Genomic DNA, 26,474 nt, shown 5'->3' with positions numbered 1-26,474 from the left:
TCCCCTCCCAGGATGTGAAACATGGGTGTGGCTCGCCTGCTTGGTTGCCCTGCAGCTCAAACCCCTAGGGGGAGCACGCAGACAGGCAGGTGCAGAGGCCCTGATGAGCGCTTTTGGGATCCCGCCCCAGGGAGGCATCTAGGAGTGGGTGACTGCGACTCCCAAGGCCCAAGTGGGCATGTGTTGCAAAGCTCTTTCAGATTTGCCGTCTGCAGACGGCTTGAGTGTTAATCAGCTCAATGGACCCTCTTCCTTATCGCAAGGGCAGAGGGCCAGTGTGACAGTCTTCTGTATCCCGAGCTCTTGCCGAGCCTCCCGCAAGAATCACATCACTCGCAGGCTCAAAGGATGAGTGCAAAGTTTTATTGAGTGGTGGAGGTGGCTCTCAGCAAGATGGATGGGGAGCCAGAAGTGGGGATGGAGTGGGAAGGTAGTCTTCCCTTGGAGTTGGGCTGCCCAGCGGCTGTTCTCCGACCACCCCTGGCCAAACTCCCCTCAGAGTTCAGATGTCCCTCCTCTTCTCCCTTTCTCTGCCACCTCCTTCCACCATCGCTGGTCTGCTGGTCTCGACAGACATTCAACTGCCTGTGTGTGTGCCTGCTAAGGTCTTGGGTTTATATGGGGGCACAATTGGGGGGCATGGCAGGCCAAAAAAATGTTGAGGCTGGAAAACAGAAATGCCTGTCCTTATTTAGCATTGAGGGTCTTCAGGCTTAAGGGTGGGGCCTTTGCCAGGTAACCGCCATCTTTTACCCAGTATTTCCGTCTCCTGTCCATATCATTTGAATTTAAGTATTGGTTCATTTCCTCAAATCCCAGAGAGTGCTGAAGATTACTCAGTTGAAATTCAAGTCCTGCTTTCTTGAAAAATCAGAGAAATGAAGTTAGAGAAAGTTTAAATCTTTCTTACCATAAATGTTTGTGTCAATCCTTATAAACACATATAATGGTGAAGAGGAAATATTTCTGCATACAGTTTTCTATAACAAAATGCCATTGAGCATGCATTTCTACTATCCCTAGTCCAAAAAATATTAAAATAAGAAAAATAATTTTGTAGACACTCTATACTTGTCAATGATGAATAGCTGTAACACTGATACCCCTATGTATTGATACATCAACAGAGAATTAGAGGAGTTGTTTTCATAATCCTTAATAAGTATTGTAAAACCATTGAACTATAGGAAGATAGGATTCTTATAAAGATATACCATGTAAAAATACATCACGGAGTATCTGCAACAGTTTAGAACAAATGGAGCAACTTCAGTTCTTTTCTTTTGGCCTTATGATTGGCATTGTTTAAAATTACGTGGTTTGCTCTAGGTGACAGCATAACAAGAAAGGCAACTAAAGATTATGGTAAAAGGAGTTATTACTGTTTTAAAATTTATTTAAGTACAATTGACCTTAGTTTGTTCTAAAATTGTAATATATATTATATATACAATATATAAAATATAATACATATTTTTGTTCATTCAGGTATTCACTACTACAGTCAGAATCAGTTCCATCTCCCCAAAAAACACTCTTGGACTTCTTATTTGTAATCAAACCCCCTCTGTATGCTGAATTCTAAGCAACCATTGATTTGTTCCCTTTCCCTATAGTTTTACTTTTTAAAAGTATTTGAAATTGATGGAACATTCTGAGACTGTCTTCATTCAGCATAAGATTTTTGACATACACCCCTGTTATTGTGTCAATAGGATCAATAGTATTTTTTCCTTTTGGTTACTGAGAGTATTTAATTACATGGATGTACCGTGATTCATTTATCCATTCTCCAAGGAATGACATCTGGATTGCTTAGAGGTTTTGGCAGTTATAAATAGAGACACTATAAACATTTGTGTGCATGCATTTGTGTGAACATATGTTCAAATTTCTATATGAGGAATATCTAGAATGGGGATTGCTGGATTGTACGGTAAAGATATGTTTCTCTTCGCAAGAACCTGCCAAACTGTTTTACGGAATGACAGTACAATTTTGCACTCCCACTGGCAGTGCATGAGAGTTCTAGTTGCTCCACATCCTTGCCAACTTTTGGTATTGTTAGGTTTTCTTTTTGTTGTTGTTGTTGTTGTCATTAACGGTTTTAGTCATTCTTATAGCCTTGTAGTGATATCTCATTGTGGCTTTGATTTGCGTTTCTCAAATGGCTAATGTTAAGTTTTTTCATATGCTTATTATCTATATGTATATATTCTCTGGTAAAGTGTCTGTTCAGATATTTTGCCTGTTTTTTAATTGCATTAGTTGTTTCATTATTGCTGAATTTTGAGACTTCTTATGAATTACAGTACTTTCTCCTATGTGACTTCTCAGTTTATTAATAATTTCCTTCACATGAAAAAAGTTTATCTAATATTGATGAAATCCTAATTTATCAATATTTTTCTTTAACCAATCATGCTTTTGGTGTCATATCTAATAACTTCTTCCCTAACACGTGGTTATAAAAATTTTCTTTTTATCAGGAAGTTTTATAGTTTTTACAATTTGTATTTTGTTATTTGGTCTATTTTGAGTTAATTTTTCTATAAGGTGTGAGGTTGAGGTTCATTTTTTCTTTATAAATGGATGTCTAATTGTTTCAATACCATTTGTTCATTGAAACAAATGGTAAGACTGTTTTTGCTCTATTGAATTGCCTGTGTGCCTTTGCCAAAATTAGTTTGTCATGCTTTTTTGGAGGAAAGATTCTTTTCTGGAAACATTATTATTATTTTTTGATTGTCCATATTACATCCTAAATACTAAAGCCTTATAATGTCTTAAATTAGTGTGAGTGCTCCAAATTCCCCTTTTTCAAAACTTTTGACTATTCTAGCTATTTCAACATTTTCTATAAATTTTGGAATATTCTTTTCTCTGAATGAAAAAATCCTTTTGAGATTTGTATGATAACACAGATTAATTTGGGGAGAATTGACATCTTAAGTAGACTGAGTCTTCCAATCTGTGTGTATTACATATATCATCTTTAAATTCTTTCATTAGCATTTTGTCATTTTCAGTATACAGATTCTGTTTTAAAATACGCATATTTGTAAACCTTTTGGAGCCATTGTAATTGACATTAAAAAAAAGTTTCTAATTGTTCATTACTAGTAAATGGAAATGTGACTGAGTTTTCCTATGATGACCTCATATCCTAGGACTTGCTAAGCTCTCCATAGGCAATTTTTATTTGCAAATGGAAACAATGTTATTCTTTCTTTCCAATGAATTTTTGTATATATTTTTTACTCCCCTTATTACAATGTCTGGAATATATACTACAATGTGGGATAGGAATAGTTAGAAAAGTGGCAAGGACTTAATCCTGGCCATGTTCCCAATCTTATGAGAAAAAAAAACATCTTTTCTCATTAAGCCTGATGATACCTGTTGGGGTTTTCATGTAGATTATTGTTATCAATTAAAACATGTTCACTGGTATTCTTAGTTGACTGAGAGTTTTGCTCCTTAATAGAGGTTGAATTTTATCAAAAATTTTTGTATCAGTTAACATCATCTGCTTTCTACTTTGTTTTTTAATTAATATTTGAATATTAAACCAGCCTTGCATTCCTAGGATAAGCCCGCTTCATGTCGTGTATTATTTATCTTCTTTACCACTTCTGTGAAACTTTTCACTTCACAAGATCCATGCTTTCCAGCCCTCTGCCAAGAAAGCCAGAGTTTTATTTTCCCCACTCTGTTGCATACTTGGAATGACTATGGCTGCCTTAGAGGACAACCAATAAAAGGATGGGGAGGGAGGGAGAGAAAGAGAAAGAGAAAGAGATAGAGAGAGAGAGAGAGAGAGAGAGAGAGAGAGAGAGAGAGAATATGAATTGAGATTTTGTGATTCTTTCCACACCCTTGGGACCAAAGTTCCTCTGGACAGAGAGAAGGGCTCACCTCCCTTACAGTTGTGGTTACCTGTCTGAATGTTGATGCCATTGCTTCCTCTACTGCCTGGGACTGGAAGAGGAGAGAATGGATGAAATGAAAGTACAGATATTTATTTGACTCTCTCCTACCTGTTAGGAATTTCTTTCCCACTCCTCAAATAAGAAACAGAGACTTTTCTGTGGCACCTTTTCTGAATGCATGTAGTAAGCATGGGTCTTAAGCTTCCTTTGAGCCCAGCCTTGGAACTAGTGGAAAATATAAAATAAAATAAGAAATATCCATTTTGTTGCTATATCAAACTCTGGCACTTTTCTCCAGTTCCACCTTCTCCCATTTATTTTTGAGTCCTCAGACAGCTTCTTCATGCATTCTATACAGAAGTTTTAGGTGCATTTGGTAGGAGTATGCTTACTTCATCTTATTCAAAACTGGAACTAATACAGATTTTTTTTAGGTAAAAATAGTAAATGAAATAAATATCCTTCAGGCCTTGGATAGAATATACTTACTGCTAATGTTTTACCTTAAAATGCATTTTTATTTGACATAGCTAAGATGATAATTCTTCTGCCTAATTGAACTGTACAGATGATTAATTTGCAAACTTCAGTCCTCAGAAATTACGGTAGAAAAATGCATACCATAGATTTTTAAATAAAAAACCAAACAAATCTATAGAGTAGACTACATATATAATAAAAAGTTAACTACTGTATAGTTTAATGGTTTGAAAATAATAGCATTTCCCTGAATTCTCATTAAAAACAAATTTGTTATTGGGATCAGCTTTTTGAATCTATCATTAGACACAGTTCATTATGTGGCCTTGCATTATCCACACTTGTAATCATCCATACTTGCTTATCACAACTTATTCTTAGCAAGGTTGGAGATTTTGCATTTCTTTTTTCATCTAAGTGCTTTAGGTGGGATAGCAGGGTGATGGTGGGGAAAAACGCAACGTGCTTGATGCATGAGCAAACACACTGACTTGAGTTTTCCTACTGAAAGGAGTTATCTCTCATCTGGCACCTTTTAACTGAAAATATTTGATGTTTGTTTTGACTATTACCTCTGTTGCTGAACCCTGAGTTTAAAAAAATGTTACATATCTATTACTGAGGATTTCTAGGTTCCTGGATACTAAAGACTAACTGAAGAATTTTTTGGCATGCCTTTGCCTAAGTTATTCAGGATCTACAAAATGCCTATGGCCAGAATTTCTTGGAGGGCAGTCAGCACAAAGTGTATGAGACAGACAAGCCAGAGCAACTGGGTTCTAGATCCAGTTTTTCCCTAAAGCATTGTCTTATATAGGGGTTTGGGTTTTTCACACTAAAACACCCATCGTCTCACTTAGTCAACCCAACCCTGCTGTACTATTTTCCCCGTTTTAGGAATAAGAAAAGCCAAAGCATTAAGATCTACTTTGTTAATCTTAGATTCTTCCCACTTCAATGCTACTAGCCAGCTGTGTTGCTAGGAAACCCAGTTTCTTCATCTGTAAACTCAATTTTTCCAAGGCCTTTGCATGTATGATTGAGCCACATTTATACATTTTAGAAACCTATAAACCATAATGTTACTTTACAACCTATAAACCATAATGTTACTTTACAAACGACACCTTAGTAAAATGCATTATTTTTGGCAGTTCACCAATCTACATATGTCTCTGATTCTGTCAGTGAAATGCAAAGCATTCCTTTTGACCACACACCATTGTATAAGTACTGGCTGTGGATCATAGAAGCATATATGACATATGATTAATATGATTAATTAATAACATGATTCATATGATTAATTGATTACATATGATTTCTTGTTGTCTTTACAGAATTATTTAATTTGAAAATTGTGATGTATTTTAAAAGCTATTAAATGTATTGGATTACAACCACCCATCCAAATGCCTCTCAATCTAACTTGTCTCACTAATGTACACATACAATAGAATGGCAAAAATATGAATAGACAATTCATTGACAAGGAAATATATTTAGACAAGATAGAGGGTAGAAGATAGATGATAGATAGATAGATAGATAGATAGATAGATAGATAGATAGATAATAAGTAAATACATACTTAGCCTCAGTAATAGCCAACTAAATACAAATTTAAATGAGACACCACTTTACAAACATATGGTAAAGATATATGGAAATGGGAAACTTTATATACTAGATTATGTTAATATTCTTAAAACCCTTTATAGAGTCTCTGGCATATGGTAAGAATTTCAAATTGCTTGTTAAAAGTCAATCAAATAATTAAATAATTAAACTGCTAGTGAAAGTGTGAATTGTTTCAAACCTTATAGAAAGTTATCTGGAAATACCTATAAATACTAAAAGTTAACTTTTGAATGAACATTGCTACTTTTGGCCAATACTTTACAGCAATAAAAGCACAGTACATAAGAATATAGGTAGAAGACGTTTACTTCAACAAAAATACTGAAAGTAAAGTGAATATTCAGTAGCATGGTAACACTGAATAATTTTATCAGCCAGAGTCAAAGGGAACAGAGAAGTCATGATCATTATCCATAAGGGAAGTATTTTAAAAGTATAATTAGTATGTAGGGAAACCATAAGTGCTACTTCAATGACCAAAGTTTAGTAGCATTGGAGTTGCTACCTTCCCTAATTCCAAAAAGAGGAACCTGTGCAAAGTTCAGAAGAAGAAAGTAGAGGAAAGGGCCCGGGTGCAGTGGCTCACACCTGTAATCCCAGAACTTTGAGAGGCTGAAGTGGGTGGATCACCTGAGGTCAGGAATTCGAGACCAGCCTGGCCAACATGGCAAAAACTTGTTTCTAGCAAAATTACAACAATTAACCCGGGGTTGTGGTGCGCTACTCGGTAGACTGAGGCAGGAGAATCGCTTGAACCCAGGAGTTGGAGGTTTCAGTGAAGCAAGATCACGCCACTGGACTCCACCTGGGTGACTGAGCGAGACTCTGTTAAAAAAAAAAAAAGAAGAAGAAGAAAGAAAGAAAGAGAGAGAGGAAGGAAGGAAGGAAGGAAGGAAGGAAGGAAGGAAGGAAGGAAGGAAGGAAGGAAGGAAGGAAGGAAGGAAGGAAGGAAGGAAGGAAGGAAGGAAGGAAATAGAGAAAGACCTCCTTGAGAGGAGAAGTGGTGCTCAGTTGAAAAACAGTCAAGATGAGTCTGACTTGCACAAAGGCAGTCAGGGAATAAATAAGCTGCCCTCACCTTTTTCTTCTCTTGTTAATCTCCTGTCTATTTGTCAGCCCAACCAGAGGACAAGGGAAACCACGGGAGTTTGCCTCCTGAAGAGCAGCATAGAGGTGAGTGGCAAGCAGATCTGGGTAGTCAAGCAGAAGGTATCCAGAATGATATTCATATTCCATGGACACTGTGGAATAATACACAGCCATTAAAAAGATGAATTGATATGGATGACTATGCATGATACATATTCAGAAAAACAAACTGGGCCGGGCGCGGTGGCTCAAGCCTGTAATCCCAGCACTTTGGGAGGCCGAGGCGGGCGGATCACAAGGTCAGGAGATCGAGACCACAGTGAAACCCCGTCTCTACTAAAAATACAAAAAATTAGCCGGGCGCGGTGGCGGGCGCCTGTAGTCCCAGCTACTCAGGAGGCTGAGGCAGGAGAATGGCGGGAACCCGGGAGGCGGAGCTTGCAGTGAGCCGAGATCGCGCCACTGCACTCCAGCCTGGGCAACAGCGTGAGACTCCGTCTCAAAAAAAAAAAAAAAAGAAAAAAAAAAGAAAAACAAACTGGAGTGTAGAGTTTTAAATATTATTTAATTTTAAAAAAATAATTATCTGTGTGTATGTACAGGTATCTGTATATATTTATGTATAAACCTATATTTTGTATTATTTTATGACATGGTCAGTCAATTATGGCCAGGAAAGGAGGGTCGGGGGAAAAAAAAACAGTTTCTTACGTTCATAGGTCCTGCAGACAGGAGGCACTGCACACCACCCAGAGGTGCATGGAAAAGACACCAGGGTAGTCAGGTGCAAGAAGACAGGAACAACAGGAAGGTTCAGGCCACTGCCTTTATTGAGGTTTGCATGGTAAAGGCAAAGCGGGCAGGGTGAACAGTTCAGGATTGACTAATTGCAAAAAGTTTGGGGGATTTTGACTAGAGGGGTGATCTCAAGTTGCTTGGCACCTGGTTCTGAATAATTAAAGTAGAGGAAGATTGTATCCTTGGGTGGTTGGACAACATAGAGGTAACATGGCCCTAATTGGTCAGTTTGTTTATCAAAGTCATGCTCCTGGCTGGACCCTTTGTGGTCTTTAAGAATTAGCTAGCCCTTGTGGGGCAGTCTGTCTTCAGCCAGAAAAGTATTTTTTTTTTTAAGAGCTCAAAACATCATACTATAGAGAAAATAAATATTTACAATACAAATATATAGACACATACAGGCATGTATGTATTGTATATAAATATGTATATATAGTGTTTGTGCAAAAAATGATGTTAGGAAGAGTGTTTTCCACACTGACTTGCATACGCTGGATATTTGAGGTGAATGTGAACGGTGTGGAAGAAAGGCAGATACAGGGTTAGAGAAGGAAGGAGATTGTTACCTCTCCTTTACGCCTACATCCTTAGAGTTCCTACAGAGCGCATTCACTTGTTATTTAAAAATCTAAGAGTTTAATGCCATGAGAAAAACAGGAAAGAAACTTCAAGACATTGCGTCTATGGGCTAAAATAGAAAAGTGTAGTCCAAGTCTCTCCAGCATTTCTCTTCTTCCTGAAGAAAATAAAGACCCAGTGAAAAATATGGTGGGTCTTGGTGAGTGTAAGGTCACTTTTCTAGAGTTTTTTTTGTGTGTGTATACCTCGTTTTTATCTAAGTGATTCACAAGTACCACTCTATCCTGGAGAAACGATGTAACAAGTGTTCAGGAGACACCATGAGCACTGCTTCATAAGCAAGAGCGATTCTGGAGAACCTAAGTGGATTAAAACACACACATATACACACACACACTCACACACACACGCATACTGTCTTACTCATACACATAATCTGCTTCTGAGATCACGTCCATTTAAATTTCAATAAATCATTAACCATTCTAGAAAATATTGACTATTATGTGAAAAATATACTTTTAGTGAAAGAACATATTATTGAAAGATAAGTAAATGAATGCAAAATTACATACTGAACATATTAAAATAATTTAAAAACACCTTTCAAATAACCTATTTAAATTAAACCATTAAGATATAAGTAAAGTCTAGAGTATTCTCCCATGTTCCCAGCAGAGTTTAACTTTTATCTTATAAATATAAATGTTCCATTGTAGACAGAAATTCCTGAGGACTGTAATATCTGGGGACTAATTTTTTTCCTTTAGGCTGCAGGAGTGTCCAATCTTTTGGCTTCTCTGGGCACACTGGAAAAAGAATTGTCTTGTACTGCAGATAAAATATACTAATGATAGCTGCTGAGCTAAAAAAAAAAATTGCAAAAAATCTCATATTGTTTTAACAAAGTTACAAATTTGTGTGGGGCTGCATTCAAAGTCTTCCTGGGCTGCATGCGGCCCATGGGCTGCAGGTTGGACAAGCTTGCTTTGGGACATCAACTTAGAATATGAGATCAATAGCTTTTCAAAACGCATCTTGGAAGCCATTATCCTTAGCATACTAACACAGAAACTGAAAACTAAATACTGCCTGTTCTCACTTACAAGTGGGAGCTAAATGATGAGAACACATGGACACATATAGGGGAACTATAGGGGAACAACACACACTGGGGCCTTTCAAAGGGTGGATGTTGACAGGAAAGAGAGGATCAGGAGAAATCACTAATAGGTACTAGGTTTAATACATATATGATGAAATAAGCTGTACAACAAACCCCCATGACACATTTACTTATGTAAGAAACCTGCACTTGTACCCCTGAACTTAAAAGTTAAAAAAAAAGATATATGAGTGCCTATACATACTATGAATTCATTTGTGTTGCTTCTATCTTCAATGAGAAATATTGAGAAAGTGTTAATACCATTAGAAGAGTAATGGATTGAAAACCAAACTGCTTCTTAAGGAGTTCAAAATCCAGCTGTAATTTAAAGTCTAAAAGGAATGATGACCTTTATTTACTTGTGCTTGAAAAACAGCTTCCCAATTCTCAACCACAAGTAATTACAGTCATGCATTGCTTAACAATGTGCCTTAGACAATTTCCTCATTGTCTAAACATCATAGAGTATACTTACACAAAACTTGATGGTATAGCCTACTACAAATCTAGGCTATATGGCATAATCTATTGCTTCTAGGCTACAAACCTGTACAGCGTGTTGCTATATTGAGTACTATAGGCAATAGTGACACAATGGTAAGTATTCGTGAATTAAACATATGTAGACATAGAGAGGATACCGTAAAAATGTTAAATAAAAGATTTTTTTTAATGGTATACTTGTATAGGGCGCTTACCATTGATAGGGCTTGCAGAACTGAAAGTTGCTCTGGGTAAGTCAGTGAGTGAATGGTAAGTAAATATGAAGGCAAAGGATATTACACCACTGTAGACTTTATAAACACTGTACACTTAGGCTACACTATATTTATTTTTAAAACTTCTGTCTTCAACAATAAATTAGTCTTAGCTTACTGTAACTTTTTTACTTTATAAAGTTTCAATTTTTTAACTTTTTGCTTTTAGTAATAACAGCATAAAACAATGTATAACTCCACAAAAATATGTTCTATCCTTATAAGCGTTTGTTTTTATTTTATTTTTCTTTTTAAACATTTTTTTTTGTTGTTAAAAATGGAGATACAAACACTAGGCCTATACATGGTCAAGACCAAGATGTCACTAGGCGATAGGAACTTTTCAGCTCCATTAAAATCTTATGGGACCATCATCCTATATGCAGTCCATTGCTGACCCAAAACATCATTATGTGGTACATAAATGTAGATTCTTGTTCTCTACTCAGTCATGGTTTTGGACAAGCGCTATTACTAGTACAAACATTCCCTTTCATCTGCAATGCCCAAGTGTCTGCCTAGATTGCATTAATATTCAATAGTCTAAGGGATTCTTGTGAGTGAACCATTGAGAAAATATAGTTTTTCTCTTCCTATGCAAATGATATTTGTAATTTGAAGATCAAGCAGAAGTTTTCACTAGGGCTTATGTCTGATTTTAAACTGTCAGCTGTGTGAAATACAGCAGGTTTTTATTTTAGTGTTTCTACATAGTCCTTTGAAATACTTTAGAAATATAAGATGTCGTAAATATTTTGGTACTGTTAAGAGTACTTTGCATGTTCATGGTAGGTGATTAGCAACATAGATGAAGTGGCTGAAGATAGCTGCAATAAAGATAGATTGTTCATAATTCACATAAACTAATTTAGCTTTGTAATGCAAGTAGGAAAAAAAAGACCATGCAGATAAGTAAACCTTCAGAAAAAGAAGAAGCCACTTTTATGTTTCTCTCATATCAGTCTCATGACTGGAATTTAAATGCAGCAAAGCATACTGGGATCTGACCTACTTTTGAAATAAGGAAACATAATAATCATTTGTAGGCAACTGTAATATGAGGGAATTCAATGAGGCCCTTCTCTCAGCAGCAACTTATCTCGAAGTCAGAAAGTTACTCTAAGTCTGGAATGTTGGTTAAATGTTAATCCGGTAATTTCTATTTCTTCTATTCAACTGGGATTCCCTAAATACGTGTGAATTTTTATTATTTACTGGAGGATTTTGTATAACTCCACGCCCATTATCACAGATACCCACGTTTATAACATGTTTCTATTTTTAAAGTATTTTCAAATGTCATTGACTTTCAAATATTACCTTTCACAATGCAACTTGCAGATCTTGTTTAAAAACACATGCCAGACTTGGACTTGCTACAGATAACATGCTACACTGGCACAGCTGTTTCATCAGCCTTACCTGGGATCATTTTCAAAATTCCAGGGCAAAACAGGAGTCCCACAGCTAAATGCCTGGAATATCACCAGTCTCACAGCACTGAGTCAGTATGACACACAGACAGTGAGTCAAAGGTTCTCAGGTCTATAAGATTCCAAACAACTGGTGCTCTCTCTGTTCTCACCCTCTCTTTCTCTGTCTCACGTCAAAGGAAATATGGAAACTTTTACATTATGGGCACAGAGTCTATTGGAAAGAGTACTAAGAGAGCCAAGCTGTATGTGCGAGCTGTGTGGGTAGGAACATAAGTCACACTGAGATCTTTCCAGGCATGGATGCAAATGTGGAGTGTGTTGCCCATCATTAGTATCAACTTCAGAGGTGAAAGGCAGCAATTATATAGCTGATTTTTAAAAGGAAAAACACACGGGTAGCAAAGAATTGATAAAAGGATATTAAAATGTGACTCTTATATTTTAACTCATGGAAGTGGAGCCTGGAGTTTAGGACATTTTGTTAATACTTAAGCAATTGACTTATGTACATTAACCTGGGGAAAAAGTGCATCAGGCTTAAATTTTGATGATATAAAATACATACTCTACCAAACTGAAATTATACCCTTGACATTGCAGAATTATAACTTGAGCTAAAAAGATCATTACTAGTGAAATTCGAATGTTGTTTATAATCACAAATTCAATATAGGAAGCTAAACATCAGTAACATTGAAATAGCTAATCTCATAATCACTTTCTCTGTTTTAGGAATTCATCTTTGTACTTCCGGGTGACTGAAAGCAGTGGTATAGGAGGAGGTTCATAAAAGTATATGAAAGGTTTTACAACAAAGAACAAACAGGTGATTGTTACTGGAAAACTTGTGTAAGCAGGTCCAAGTTTGAAAACTGTAATGTCTTCCCATACCTTCGATCACCAACATTTGAGCACATAGGAAGCTTGCATTCTGGTAGAAAATAGAACAGAAAGTAAAATAGAACAATAAGGAGCTAAGTGCATAAGTAACCAGTAGAGAAAAGCAAAGACCATGGCTATTTTGTGGTGCTGGGGAAGGCAGGACAAATTACCACCAGATGATATGACAAAATTCTTGTGAAATATGCCCCTAGAGAACACTTAAGGGTTAATATTACAGGAAGGGTGCTGGTAAAAGAGTCTTTACCTGAAGAAAATAATCAACGCTTTTCTAAGTACCTATTGCTCACAGTCTATTTTTTTCTTCATTCCTATGGTGTGTCTAGTAAGGAGATTATACCAGGCAACAATTTTAACAGTGTCATGTCACACAGCGTATTTGCAAGTTGGAGCCTACTGAATATCCTTATTGACTAGTGTTAAATTTTTAATGGTAGTCCATGATTTAATAATGACCTATATAGGTCCCTGCTGCCTCTCAATGTTACTGATTTTCCCTCACTGTCACTGGCTGTCTTCCACTCTCCCATACTGTGTTAGCTCTTGGGGGAAAAAAAAAATCATTATCATTAGGAGTCCCGTGGATTCAAAAGCAAAGGAAGACAAAAAGAGGTGAAAAGGCAATAAAATATTATGTATGTATATAGTGTGTGTGTGAAATATCTTTTAGGAGAAGCAGAGTTTTATACTCTTAGACCAGTCTGATAGGCCCACTCTGTGACCCACTGCCAAATCTAACTTCTTCATATGCTTGCTAGCTGAACTTTTCACTTAATTTCATATTGGGTCAAGAGTTCAAAGGCCTCTTGTTGGGTTCCAAGAGTTAGCAGAAGTGTTTTAATATCTGTTGAGTGACTGATTGATAAGTAACAAGCACTGTGATAGACATGTATTCTCATAACTACCCTGTCAGCTATAATAATATTAATCCAATTTAAAACAGAGGGGAGCAAAAGCTCAGAAAAAAAGATTAAGTAATTTACCAAGACAAGGGTGATGGAGTGAAAATTCAGATATGTCGAACCCCAGAGAATATCTCTGCTGCTTCTTCTGCTATTCCACATTGCCTCTGCAATGTTACCAGCAGTTTATATCTTAATGTGATTTAACTCAATCTGGAGCCATTCACTCATCTGGATTCAACAAACATTTGTCGAGCACTGTGTGGAGTACTGTTACTTCCTGAAGCCTTGCTGAGATAAGCGCACTGAGGAATTTGAGTTTGGCATGGCAGTGGGTTAAGTGGCTGCATGTTGATTATTTAGCATAAGCATAGATGGGCAATACCTGAGAAAGGCCCCTAAGGACTTCTTGGACTAAGAATTAGAAAATAAACTAGATAATGGAGAGTGAGAAGGTACTAATGACTAATTTTACATCCTTAAAAAGTATCACCAGGTTTGATAGTTTTTAAATTGCCAACCTGGCTAAGTTGAACTACATTTCCCTAAATTCCCTGTATGTTCCTGGTTAAGGTAGGTACCAAAAAATATTTTTGGGCGAGATTTTGTGGGCAAGTGAAGCAGCACCCATTTTGTCTTTATGCTCAGGCCAAGGCAGGCACTTTTGTAGCTTATGCATGTTGTTACTACTCTGCTTGCTCACATTATTCCAGTAGGGGTCCTAGCCAAGCTGCACTGCCCCACCTTCCTTGACCCTCCTTTAGGTTCTCTGACTTCTGGGCCAGGGCATGTTTAACTCCATGACGAAAGGTACCAGCTTCTCCTGAAGGACAGCCAGTTCATCAAGGTTGGAGACAGTTCCACTCTGTCCTCATAAATTTACAATCATCTCCTGGTCATTGGTTCTAGATTGTCCCGGTGCTCCCCCACTTCGTATCCATTTTCCCTTTCCAACTGTCTATGCCTATTGTATTTCAACTTCCAGCATCAGACACAGAAGAAGCGGTCTGAGACTGTTTAATCAGCTTCCACAGCTGTGTGAAGTCAAATTCCTATACTAAACCTTGCTTCTCTGATAGTACCCTAATATATGAGGGAGAGATCTGGATGTTTTCCCTCCCACTTTCTAGACCACATGACCTACCTGTATCTAATACTCTTTCAACATCAAATATTTATGTTCCTCAGAGACTGCATGCCTCTTTTCTCCTTGGTCCACTTGGTCTACCTAAGCCACCTCCTACAGTCCATGTTTTCAGTTACCTCTAGGAGCCACTGTAAGCTACAACTATCACTCAGTATCAGTAGGCTGAATTTCTCTTGCAAGTTTCAATCCTGTATATCCAATTGACTATTGAACACGCCCATTTAGATGTTTGCACTAAATACAAACATTTAATTTGTTCAGAATCAAAGTTATTATTGCTCTCCCCATCCTCTGGAAAAAAAAACAAAAACAAAAAACACACAAATGAACTGACAGATAAGCAAGCAGCCCTCTTCTTCTCCCAGTGATTTTTCTTTATCAGAATGACCATCCATCTAGTGCTCAAGCCAAAATGCCAGTTTCCTTTCACATCTCGCTATTCTCCACACCTAATCACTCAGCCATACATTTTCTAAATATCTATCAAATCCATTCACTTTTTTCCAAGCCACCCATTCTCCAAGATTTATCTGTCGTTATGAAATGCGCATCTTGTAAGACATACAGAATATATACATTTGCTATATACATTATATATAATATTTATTTGCAATATGTACTTTGTATATATTTACATATATGAGCTCATGTTATGCATACTTTTCTGAAACTTGCTTTTTCACTTAATATTCTGTAAACATTACTATTGCAAAGTATTACGTGCCATGAGAGTACCATTATTTATTTAAATTATGGAACTAATAGGCACATGTGGTTAAAATGTATGCAGAAATCTATGAAATAGAGAGTAGAGTAAAATCTACCATTTTTCATGGTTTCCTTTCTATTCTGCTGTTGCTGCCACTGCTAAAAGTTTATTATACTGGTCACACTGAGTTTAATATAACAACTTTAAATCTTGTGCTATACTTCTATTTTTTGATTTGTCAACATTAAACAGTAACTATTTACTTCCTTCAATAAAGTTTGAGAATTCACTGTAGTTAGACTATTGCCATGCGCCTGCTACAAATTCAACACTTTTTACTGATTTAGTTTTAGTTTTTTGTGTAGTAATTTCAACTTTTAACTAAACTATATTTTTATGGCTTTATATCTTTTTTCATCAACTTTTAACACTATCGAGACACTATCTAGAGGAGACTTAGATATGAAAGATGAGTCTCCTCTATGAAAGGTGAGGTAATGATTATCGCACTGGATTTTTCTCCATCTTGTTTTTTCTGTTCCATGTCTCAACTTCCATCATCTCTATCATGATTTTGGCAACATCAAGGTAAGTAATATTGATCAGTATATTCAGGTACATTACTCTACTTAAGTTTATTCTCTTTATTTGTAGGTTTTTAAATAAAGGCTGAAAACCAATAAATAACATTTTTATATCCACATTTAAATACTATTTACTGTAAACTTAAATAAGACATATGGATCATAAAAAAAGCAATAAAACCCTGTGTAACTGAAGCTTCTAAATGGCAAATGGTTAATGGCTTCTGTTGTTGTTGTTTTCTTTCCAGTGTCCTTCACTTTTTCTAATTTATATGCAAATTTTTCTTATATCCTATGTAATACTTCCTTGGATTACCAGGAGCATCTGCAGCTGAAGAAGTTGAGTTCATTACTTATTGCAGCTGGAAACTGTGGGGAAGCATCTCACTAAGGAGTGTTAGAATGAACCTACTATTGGATTTAGAATTACTTTATATAATTTGGGAGAGTTTAAGTAAGTAGGGCTTTCTTTAAATTGCATGCTCTCAGGAAGTGAAGTAATTCTGTGATTGGATGTTGTAGTAAGTCTATCTAGAAGGAGAGAACATTAGATAAAGGTTAAAGATATAATTGATAAGGATAAAACAGTCACTCTTATTAGACAAGATAGGAAGATGCTGGTCACGTTCGTGGTTTGAAAAATATTTGTATTTTGTCTGTGTTCAGACATGATTACATAGTGGTCTTTATTTCTCTTATTTCATCATGGTCACAGAGTGGACTTGTCTCAAGTTTATGTTCTATGAGACTACTTATGTTCAACAGGAAAAACCAAGGCCTATCTGTGAGTGCTAAGACCAACACCAAGACTTAACTACTACGAGGCCACCCATTCCAGAATGCTGATTTTGGGCTGCTATCTATATCTATCTATCTATCTATCTATCTATCTATCTATCCATCCATCCATCCATTAATATCTATCTAATCTTCTATCTATCATCTGTCCATATATTCCTTTGACCCTTGAACAACACAAGTTTGAACTGTTTGGATTTCCTTTTGCATGGCTTTTCTTCCATCTCTGCCACCCATGGGACATTAAGACTAAGCCTTCCTCTTCCTCCTCTTTCTCAGCCTACTTAATTTGAAGACAATAAGAATGAAGACCTTCATGATGATATACTTCCACTTAATAAATATTAAATATATTTTCTCTTCCTTATGATTTTCTTAATATTTTTTCTCTAGCTTGCTTTATTGTAACAGTAAAGTATATAATACATATAACATGCAAAATATGTGTTAATTGACTACACATTGGTTAGGCTTCTTGTTAAGAGAAAGCTATTCATAAAGGTTTTGAAAAATAAAGAGTGATAGTCAAAGTTTTTACTGCATGGGGGTCAGTGTCCATAACCCCCATGTTATTCGAGGGTCAACTATATATTATGTATACCTTGTATAAAATCTTACATATATACATATATGTATGTGTACAGGTATATATATAATCTTATATATATAATCCTATACATATAAAATCTTACACATATATGTGCATAACATGGTTTTTGCATGTGTTTGTGTATATATAGATACATATGACACATATGTACATACACATATATATGCAAGGATACCAGTGGTTTCTAACTTGAGGTGATTTTGATCCCCTGCCTTTACCAGACAATGATGCTGCTAAATATCCCACAATGCACTTGATACATTTTTACAACAAAGAATTATCTGAGCCAAAGTGTCCATAGTGCCAAAATTGAGAAACTCTAATATGCACATATATATGTATATGTATATGCATATCAAATCATATGTGTACATACACATTCTTACATATAAACATATATATGTGTATGTGTGGGCTTAACAGATTAGAAATTTTCTGAGTTCCTCCATATCTCCTAATTTTTATTTTTTCTCATAATTTGTTTACATATAGATTTATAGGCTTAAAATTAGAAAATATTACTCTACTGTCTTCTATTATTCAGTGTTGCTGATGAAACTGAGGAAAATATGATATTTGTTTCTTAATATTTAAGTTTTTTACTCTCCCTTTTCTCTCCTGTGATCTTTCTACATGTATGTCTTTTTGTAATTTTTCTCATTAATTCTGTAGGCCCCTTCAACATAAACATTTATACTATATATGTCATACTATAATATTAGTTTTGAAAATTCTCTATTAAATTTTAAATGTTTTTTCTTCTCCATTATTTCTGTTTGCTATACATTCTGAGTCTATCATCCATGTATTGCAACCTTTATCATGTACTTACTTATACTTTACATTTTTATCATAGTCTAGGAAACTTATTTTATTCCTGATCACATATTTGCTCTTCAGCCATTTTTATAGTATCAATCAGAAAATTCTTTATTTTTGTTCTCAAAAATCATATTTTAATTTTCAAGAACTTTTTGTCATTCTTTATCTTATCATGACAGCCTGGTTTGGTTTTAAAAATGCAGCATCATTTGAAACTCTCTAAAGATATTAAGTATATATTTCAATTATCTTTTTTCTCAGATGATTTGTTTCCTAGGCAGTCTTATTATTGCTAAAACCCATGGTGCTGGTTGTTCTCAACTCTCTTGTTAGTCTTGATTGCCTATTCATAATTAATTGAATGACTAGATTGATTAATATAGGCAGGGAGCCTGGAGACCTACACAGTTGCCAAAACAAGAAGTGACTCTCGAGGTGAAGTGGGATAAATTCTTTCTCTCGGGGCAGATTATAATTTCTAGTTTCCCCAGTCCTATCTGCTGTGGCAGTTAGGACTTGTCCAAAGCTCCAGGGTGCTTTTCTCTTAGGACTTCAAACTCTTCCCAGAAAGACCAGAGACTTTCTGTAATTTGCTCCAGTGTTTTACCTTGAGAGCAAATCTTCTCTTACCAGTCATTCTGTTTGGCTGCGGGAGAAAGGAAAGGCTTGCTCTCTGGGCTATTTTGTATTCATTCATTTAATGACTTTTTCTATGGCCCCAAGGCCCACTTCTGCTCTTTGAATTTGTTGGCTTTTATTTGGAACTCCTTTAGGAATAATTTGGGGAAACAACTCATAAGTATACCTTGGGTTGGTGTCTCCAGGGCCTCTCTAGATGTTTGAGCAGGTTAAACCCTGCATAAGTCTATGTAAATTGAGCCCCTAGAGTTATACAGTACACAGCTTGAAAAACATAGCTCTGGTATTTCATCTGCTGTGACTTCACTGCCAATCTTTATCTAACTCCCAAAATGTCTGCAAATTCTTACCATTGTGGTTTCCCAATGATCTCATTATTTTATTCTCTTGAAATATTATGTAAGTATTCAATATGACCTTGGAAGGAAATAAAAAATGGTAGTACTGGCTAATGACTTGAACCAGAAACCATATACTATATTTAGTAGTATATTTTCCTCTGATATTACCTATAATTGGACTATGTCCCCTGCATATTATTTCACCACAACCCATAAAAGGGAGAAACAATAAATCTTAACACAATAGGTATCTCTAAATTTTTCAGTGTTATTTATGAAAAACTATGACTTATCCAGAGTAACATAAAAATCATGGAGATTTTCTGAAACTATGTTTGTATCGGCCTCTGATACTTTAAACAAAGAAACATATTAAATAAAGGTGCATGTATAAAAGTGAGAATGATGAGGATAGAAGTTATTATTTTTTAAATAAATTTACACGTCCTTATGTTTCTGTATTTAAAACTTTCAGCTATGTAAATATGATTTAACGAAAAAAATGATTAGACATTCTTGAAACTTCTAGTTTAAGAGGGAAGAAAACCAATAAAAAGGAAAAAATAAAAGACATATTATTGACTATCTTTTCCTTTCTTATTCTAATGAATGATATACAGTCAGTTGTGGCTTTACCTTAATATGTGTCCACCAAGGAAGGATCAACAATGTGTCACAGTATCCCCGAGAAGCAGATTCTGAGAGGGAGACTCACATGCAGTATATTTATGAAGGGGTGCTCTTAGGATCAATGCCTATGAAAGGAAGAAAAAGAAAGTGAGGAAAGCATAATTGAACAAGGTTGTCATCCCAAACAAAACCTCAGCCCATCCCACTGGAAGCTCCTGAACTCATCTGGTGTTTAAGAGATCTCTCAAATTAGGATGAATGACCTTGGCTGTTTACTTCCAAATTGATCAGACATTGAGTGTAGGCACACCCTAAAAAGGTGTGACTTGGCTAAGGCAACGTTCTTCTGAGGATAACCCCCTAAACAGCTGATAATTGAGGGCCATCTTATGCTATTCCTCCCAACAGTTAGGGAAATAAATACTTTATTCCTGAAGGGAGATATAGGCAGTACAAACTCAAACATCAACCACAGCTGACTCTTATCACTCGAATTCACTTCTTATAGGTTCTGGGAACATCTGTATTCTCTAAATATAAGGTATATTAAGAGGAAGAAGGTTAGTGGGACAAACTAGCCCAGATACCAGGTCACAATATCATACAAGGAAACGTTTCTCAAAGGCTGCAAATCTCCAGAATACTAGGGGTCTGCACGAGATTCTCCCACTAGGGGCTTGCCATAAAATCTGTATGGAATTCTTTCCAGTCACTCATATCTTCAAAACCACAGGGCCTTCCAAGTCATATAAGCCAACCCCAGCAGCAAGATTGCCTGCACTGAAGCCTGGAATTACTGCAGAGCCCCTCCTGCTCGGAGCCTGTTGTGGGTGTGACTGACTGGGGCTGGTGTCACAGAAGGTAAAAGAATTTGCCAAGACAGTTGTGGGTAAAGAAGATAGATTTATTGGAGGAAGTATGATGATACCTTGCAAGAAAGCAACAGGCAGCACACCTGAGAAGGGGCTGTCTGCAGAGTCAGGGGCTGCAGGGACATTTTATAGGGTCATGCTGCTGGGGCTAAATGCAAAGCAAGGTCGTTGGGCCAGCAAGTTGATTACCTGACTCTCAGAACAATTGTTCTCTCCTACCCAGGGCCCATTCCTTGTTGTTGCTTGCTTATTAGGACTCCACATCCCCCCACCCCACCACCACCAACAGAACAACAATGACAAATCTTTGACATTGAGGTGGAGGTCTCATCTTCCAACTGCTTCCTGCGGGCCTGGGACATAGAATTGACCCTACCTATGGTCACTAGTCTATCAGGAGACCCTGTGTGTTATTGTCCCATAATGTGGGACTTACAATATTGGATCTTGCTGGAGGAAGGGGTTCATCAGAGAGGGGGAACATGTCAGGGCAAAATTGGTGTCCAGCTGAATCCAGGGGAGGTTTGTAAAGATATCAGACATCATTGGGGAGATAATGACATCCCGTTCACATCATCATTTGAAGTTGAAACTGCCAAATTCTAGAAGACACAAATTTGACAAGTAAGTTACTGGAAAATGACATTCAGGGTTGGGATGTTGGGGGTAAGGTGAGGGAGAAGGAGCAGATGGATTAGGTGTAATTGAATATGAAGGTGGCTTGTCAAGGGAAGGTGTGGCCTCAGTGGGTTCATCTGGTTGGGGAGATCAGAAGCGAGTAAAAGAAGGTTCGTCCAAAATGTTAGAAGAGCAAGTGAGGCCAAAGAACTTGGTCAAGCACATCAGCAGGTTTGGCAGAGATCAGGATCCCCAGAGTCATGAAAGCCTGGATATAAGGAACTTCAGACCATTTAAAAGAGTTGTGACAGAAAAGGCCAAGCTGCAGAATAGTGTAGGGGGCAAGAGTCCTGCCTGGAGGCCAAGAGGACTCCTGACCTGGAAGGTTATAGAGTGGTCATGCTGTATTATATAAGAAAATTAGATGTTTCTTTTTGAGAGTCTGAGGGTCAGATTTATCCCAAAGCTTTAAAACACAGCCCAGCGGCGAGTCTGAAGGAATGGAGGGGCTTTGTACCATGATGGGACTGGGAAACAATGTCCACTAGGAACATGAACTACAATTTCTCTCGGGGCCTCCTTCCAAGGAAAGGGGGTTCCACTTATGTCCACTAAGGGATCCACTTTCAAAAGAGGCATCCAACCTATTGGAAAAGATCTCCCAGCGCTAGGGCCTTGCGCTGGATGAACGCTGGGTGAGCGACCCCAGGTCAGTCCAGTACAAATTATGCGGAGCTTTCAATCCAGGTATGGGGGCGCGGGGCGGGGAAATGTTGAGGGACGACTTACCCTCTCGGCGCTATCGGGGATCACCTGGCTTAAGATGTCCGAAGCAAAGTGGCTGGCTGTCTTCATGTGGGAACTTAGAGAGAGAAAGAGGGGTCCTGGGTCCCCCAAAACATGTGTAGATTTGCCCTGGTCTAACTTCCATTGCCAGTCAACGCTGCACATAGGGACTGGGGACTTTCGACCAGTAAGGATAGGAGAGAGCCTTCCTCCCTCCCTGGCAAGAAGGCCACACCTGTTCACCTCCTGGTCTTCAGGCTACACCAGGTGCCATCAATTGCCAGAGGGCTATTAGAGTTTGTCCTCCAGAAAACTGAAAATGAAGGCAAAACTCCAAACTCTCACCTAATGGGGACGGCAGCCGTCAGAAGTCTTCATTATGAGACCTTCTGGTTCGCCAGGAAGTGGCCCTGGCTGGGGACCTTCACTTGTCTCCGTGCTTGGACGCTGTCCACCGGGAACCTGGAGTTGGAGGAGAGGAAAGGGGGGAAAGTAAAGGAGGAGTCCCCTAGCAGTCCCTGTACGCGCCACCATAATGTCATGGGTGCAACTGGCTGGGACCAGCGTTGCGAGTGGTAAAAGAATTTACCAAGACAGTCATGGGTAAAGAAGGCAGACTATTAGAGAAAGTATGAAGATACCTTGCGAGAAAGCAGCAGGCATAACAGAGAAGGGACTGTCTGCAAAGTGGCAGGGGCTGGAGGAAAGTTTTATAGGGTCGTGCTACTGGGACTACATGCAGAAGGAGGTAATTTTGCCAGGGGTTTGTAATTAGCCGTTCCTAAGAACAGTTGTTCTCCCACACCTGGACCTCTTCCTCATTGCTGCTTACTTATCTTATTAGGACTCCACAGAAACACTCAAAGCTGCCAGACTTTCAGGTCACTAGGTGTATCCCTAGGTGTAAAACATGTTGACTCCAGGTCTATCAGCCATTGTGTTTCATCTTTCATGGTGGAACTCACAAAGTATGTTATCCTTTACTTTGCAGAGAATGTCCTGGCATACTGGACCTCTAAAATTTTCATTAACACGATGGGACCCTGAATTTTTGTAGAGTTTATTGCTCAAAACCTGGAGTACATGTACCAAGATTTCCATCATGCTAGCTATTTCTTGCCCATCCAGTCCAATTATAATAATGCCATTTATATAATAGTGGAGCAATATGATATTCTGTGAGATGTCCAGGCAGACTGGATTCCTTCAAACTGTGTTATAACAGAATAGCTGTAAATATATTCGGTTTTCTGTTCCTTTTTCTCTAATAAAGATGCAAAAGACAACATTCACCAGATCAAATCAGTGGTCACTTATCTGAGTTTCTGAGGCCATGTTACTCCGTTCTAGCAAATATACCACATCTGACGTCACAGCAATAGTTGGGGTACTATTTTCTTGAGTTTACAGTAATCTACTTTATGCTCCAATATTTGTTCACTATATTTTGTTTTTCAGAAGAAAGGCTTCTATATTCAATGAAGACACAATGATGACCACCAGCCCTGTATCTTTTAAGGATTTAAAGGTGATGCTAATTTCTGTCAGTCCCTAAGAATGCTATATTGTGTTTTATTTACTCTTGGCTAGGGGTATGAATAGAGCATTTCCAGAGATTTCCACTTGGTTTCAATTGCTCATATACCACAGGCCAAGAACCTAGTATACGGGATGGCACCAACTAGCAAATATAACTGTTATAAATTTGAGGACTCTAGAAATGACTATTGGGTGAGTCTATACATCTTGTGAACCCATTGGGAATTATTCCGGGGCCAGGACACAATTTATTATATATTCTCATATGATTCCACCATATGGAATCATTCAGGGTACCCATGAAACTCTTCAGGTCTCAGGGTGTCATATCATCTCAGCCCTGTGTCCAACATTCTTTAAAGTGTTCAGCTATTTTTCTTTTCCTACTACAGTTACCTGAGTAAATACCTGAAGGCCCCCTTGGGAAAACACTTGGCAGTTAATCATAGCCATGTACAATTGCTGTGGCTTTGTGGAGCCCTTTTCACCTGGTGACTCAGACTTTTCTTCAGTCAATGAATTTGAGGTCCAAAATCTGGCTCTGAAATGGAAACTGAGTAGGTCTTCTTGGATTTTTATCAGTATATCTGCAGTAACCCTCAGACTCCTGATTATTTATCTTTGGTGTTATAGATGGAGTGATAAACTTTTTGGCCACCTACCTAGGGTTACTCCTGGGATACTGTGTTCTATTAACTATCTCCATAACACTGAGTTGGGCTTCCTTGACCTCTTGACTTAATTCCAGTCTTAATTGTCACTAGGGCAATTGCGACCATGTCCCTTCTGATGGCTAACAGTTACCATCTGGCCTCTATTGTTTTAGGCCATGTTATCCCATTGTTGTTAGTCATCTTAGTTCTGTATTGGTATTTCTCACTCACCTGGCCTAGAGACAAGGGCAGTAGATAAACTTCTCAGTATTACCAGGTTCAGTCTCACCAGCATATTCATTATTATTTCAGTAAATCCTTTTTCCTACTGTCCCTTCACACCCCCATAAATTAGAAATATCTAATGGGCTTTCCAGCCATATATTATATGTTTAACATACCCATATCTCTGAGACTTTTATCTCTTCTTCTACCATCTGCCTTGACAGTTCCAAAATTGCCACCTCACCTAGAATGGGCCATCTAAGTGGCATGCTACTAGGTGGTATTCTAACTATGCATTCACATCATCTTCCAGGGCTCTTTCCCGAGTGATTAATTCTGATTCCTTGAAGAGTATTATCCAGGTTTATATTCTACCCTCCTGCCTTGGACCAGCATCCTCAGAGCGTAGTCCCAGGCATACTCTCCCACCTCATACAAATTCATGTTGGTCAGGTCCTAGTGTCCCTTAGAGGTGTAATTCCTTTTGTCTCTTCACAGGCCTGGTATATTCCTACCTAGGTGATTGTAAATTTTTGCCTAAATTATTTTCCTGATGGCCAAGGAGGTCAAGGGTCAGGGATAGAAGGTTAATACTGAAGGAGGAATACCTGTTATCTTTTAGGAAAAAGGCCTCTATATTTTGTTTAGACAAAGGAGGTTGCTAACCCTTTCAGCCTTTCTCTGCTCTCTTCCTATTGAGTTTCTTTGTGTGCTACCAAAGAGGCCCTCTGGCTTTCACATTTGGCTTTTAATGCAGATAAATCACTTTTAGCTTGTTATCTTTTACCAGAATATTGATAGAAATTAGCAATAGCAACCCAAGTCCAATATCCTTGAAATCACCCTACCTTCCATAATTCTCAAATGCCTAATGCATTGCATGAGCTAATGCTGTCCCTTCCACCACCCCAGTTTGCCACTGATAAAAGTTTTAGTAATTTGTTGCTACCTCATGCTCAGGGGCTATTTGTGCTCACCTACTACCAATAATGGGATCCTCAATTTCATCTCCAGCAAAGGGCAGGTGATCCAGCTTTAAAATCCCATTCAGTGTCTGGTTTCTCTGACCCCACTAGAGTAACAGGGAGTTTTATCTCTGGGAAGCAAACTCTGAGCTACAGATTAATAAGTAGGAAGAGGGATTTTGTTTGTTTGCTTGTTTCTGAAATGGATTCTTGCTGTGACACCCAGGCTGGAGTGCAGTTGAGCAGGGTCTCGGCTCCCTGCAGCCTCCGACTCCCGGGTTCCAGAGATTCTCCTGCCTCAGCCTCTAGGGTAGCTGGGATTACAGGCATGCATCAGCACGTCCAGCTAATTTTTTTTTTTTTTTTTTTTTTTCAGTAGAGACAGGGTTTCACCATGTTGGCCAGGCTGGTCTCAAACTCCTGACCACAGTTGATCCACCTACCTCGGCCTCCCAAAGTGCTAGGATTACAGGCATGAGCCACCATGCTCAGCCAGGAGAGATTTATTAAGGAATTTCCTTGGGATCAACATTTGCAGAGGGAGGAGCAGAAAATGACACATCATAGCATCCACTGCATGAGGTGATACATTTCAGCTGGAGATACATCTTTCAAATTGAGGCTGGAAACAAACAAACAAAAAAGTGACAAAATAATGTAAATAGTTCTTATTGTTGTCGGTTTTTAAATGTGACTAGGAGAGGAAAATCATTTAATGAGGAAGGACACTCACCTGTTATTCGCCTATTTCTTGAAACACAACTTATTGAGCAAAAAATCTTGCATTTTAAGTATCGATGGGATTTAGATGTGAATAAGAGATAAAGCTCTACACTCATGAAGATTATACCCT

At 37.8% G+C, this 26,474-nt stretch overlaps 1 long non-coding RNA gene across 1 annotated transcript; it reads right to left on the bottom strand.

Moving 5' to 3' along the window:
• Positions 1-346: 346 nt before the first annotated feature.
• On the bottom strand, positions 347-26,474 carry LOC107127006 (uncharacterized). Its single transcript, XR_001484267.4, has 8 exons — positions 26,355-26,474; positions 26,065-26,243; positions 22,585-22,701; positions 21,272-21,437; positions 19,970-20,088; positions 7,132-7,294; positions 4,041-4,157; positions 347-861 (listed from the first exon to the last, which is right to left on the bottom strand). It is a non-coding gene; the product is annotated as an uncharacterized lncRNA (long non-coding RNA).

This window comes from Macaca fascicularis, chromosome 12 (genome assembly GCF_037993035.2).
Source record: "Macaca fascicularis isolate 582-1 chromosome 12, T2T-MFA8v1.1".
In the NCBI taxonomy this organism is placed as follows: Eukaryota; Metazoa; Chordata; class Mammalia; order Primates; family Cercopithecidae; genus Macaca; species Macaca fascicularis.
This window is presented reverse-complemented; position numbering and strand designations above follow the sequence as displayed.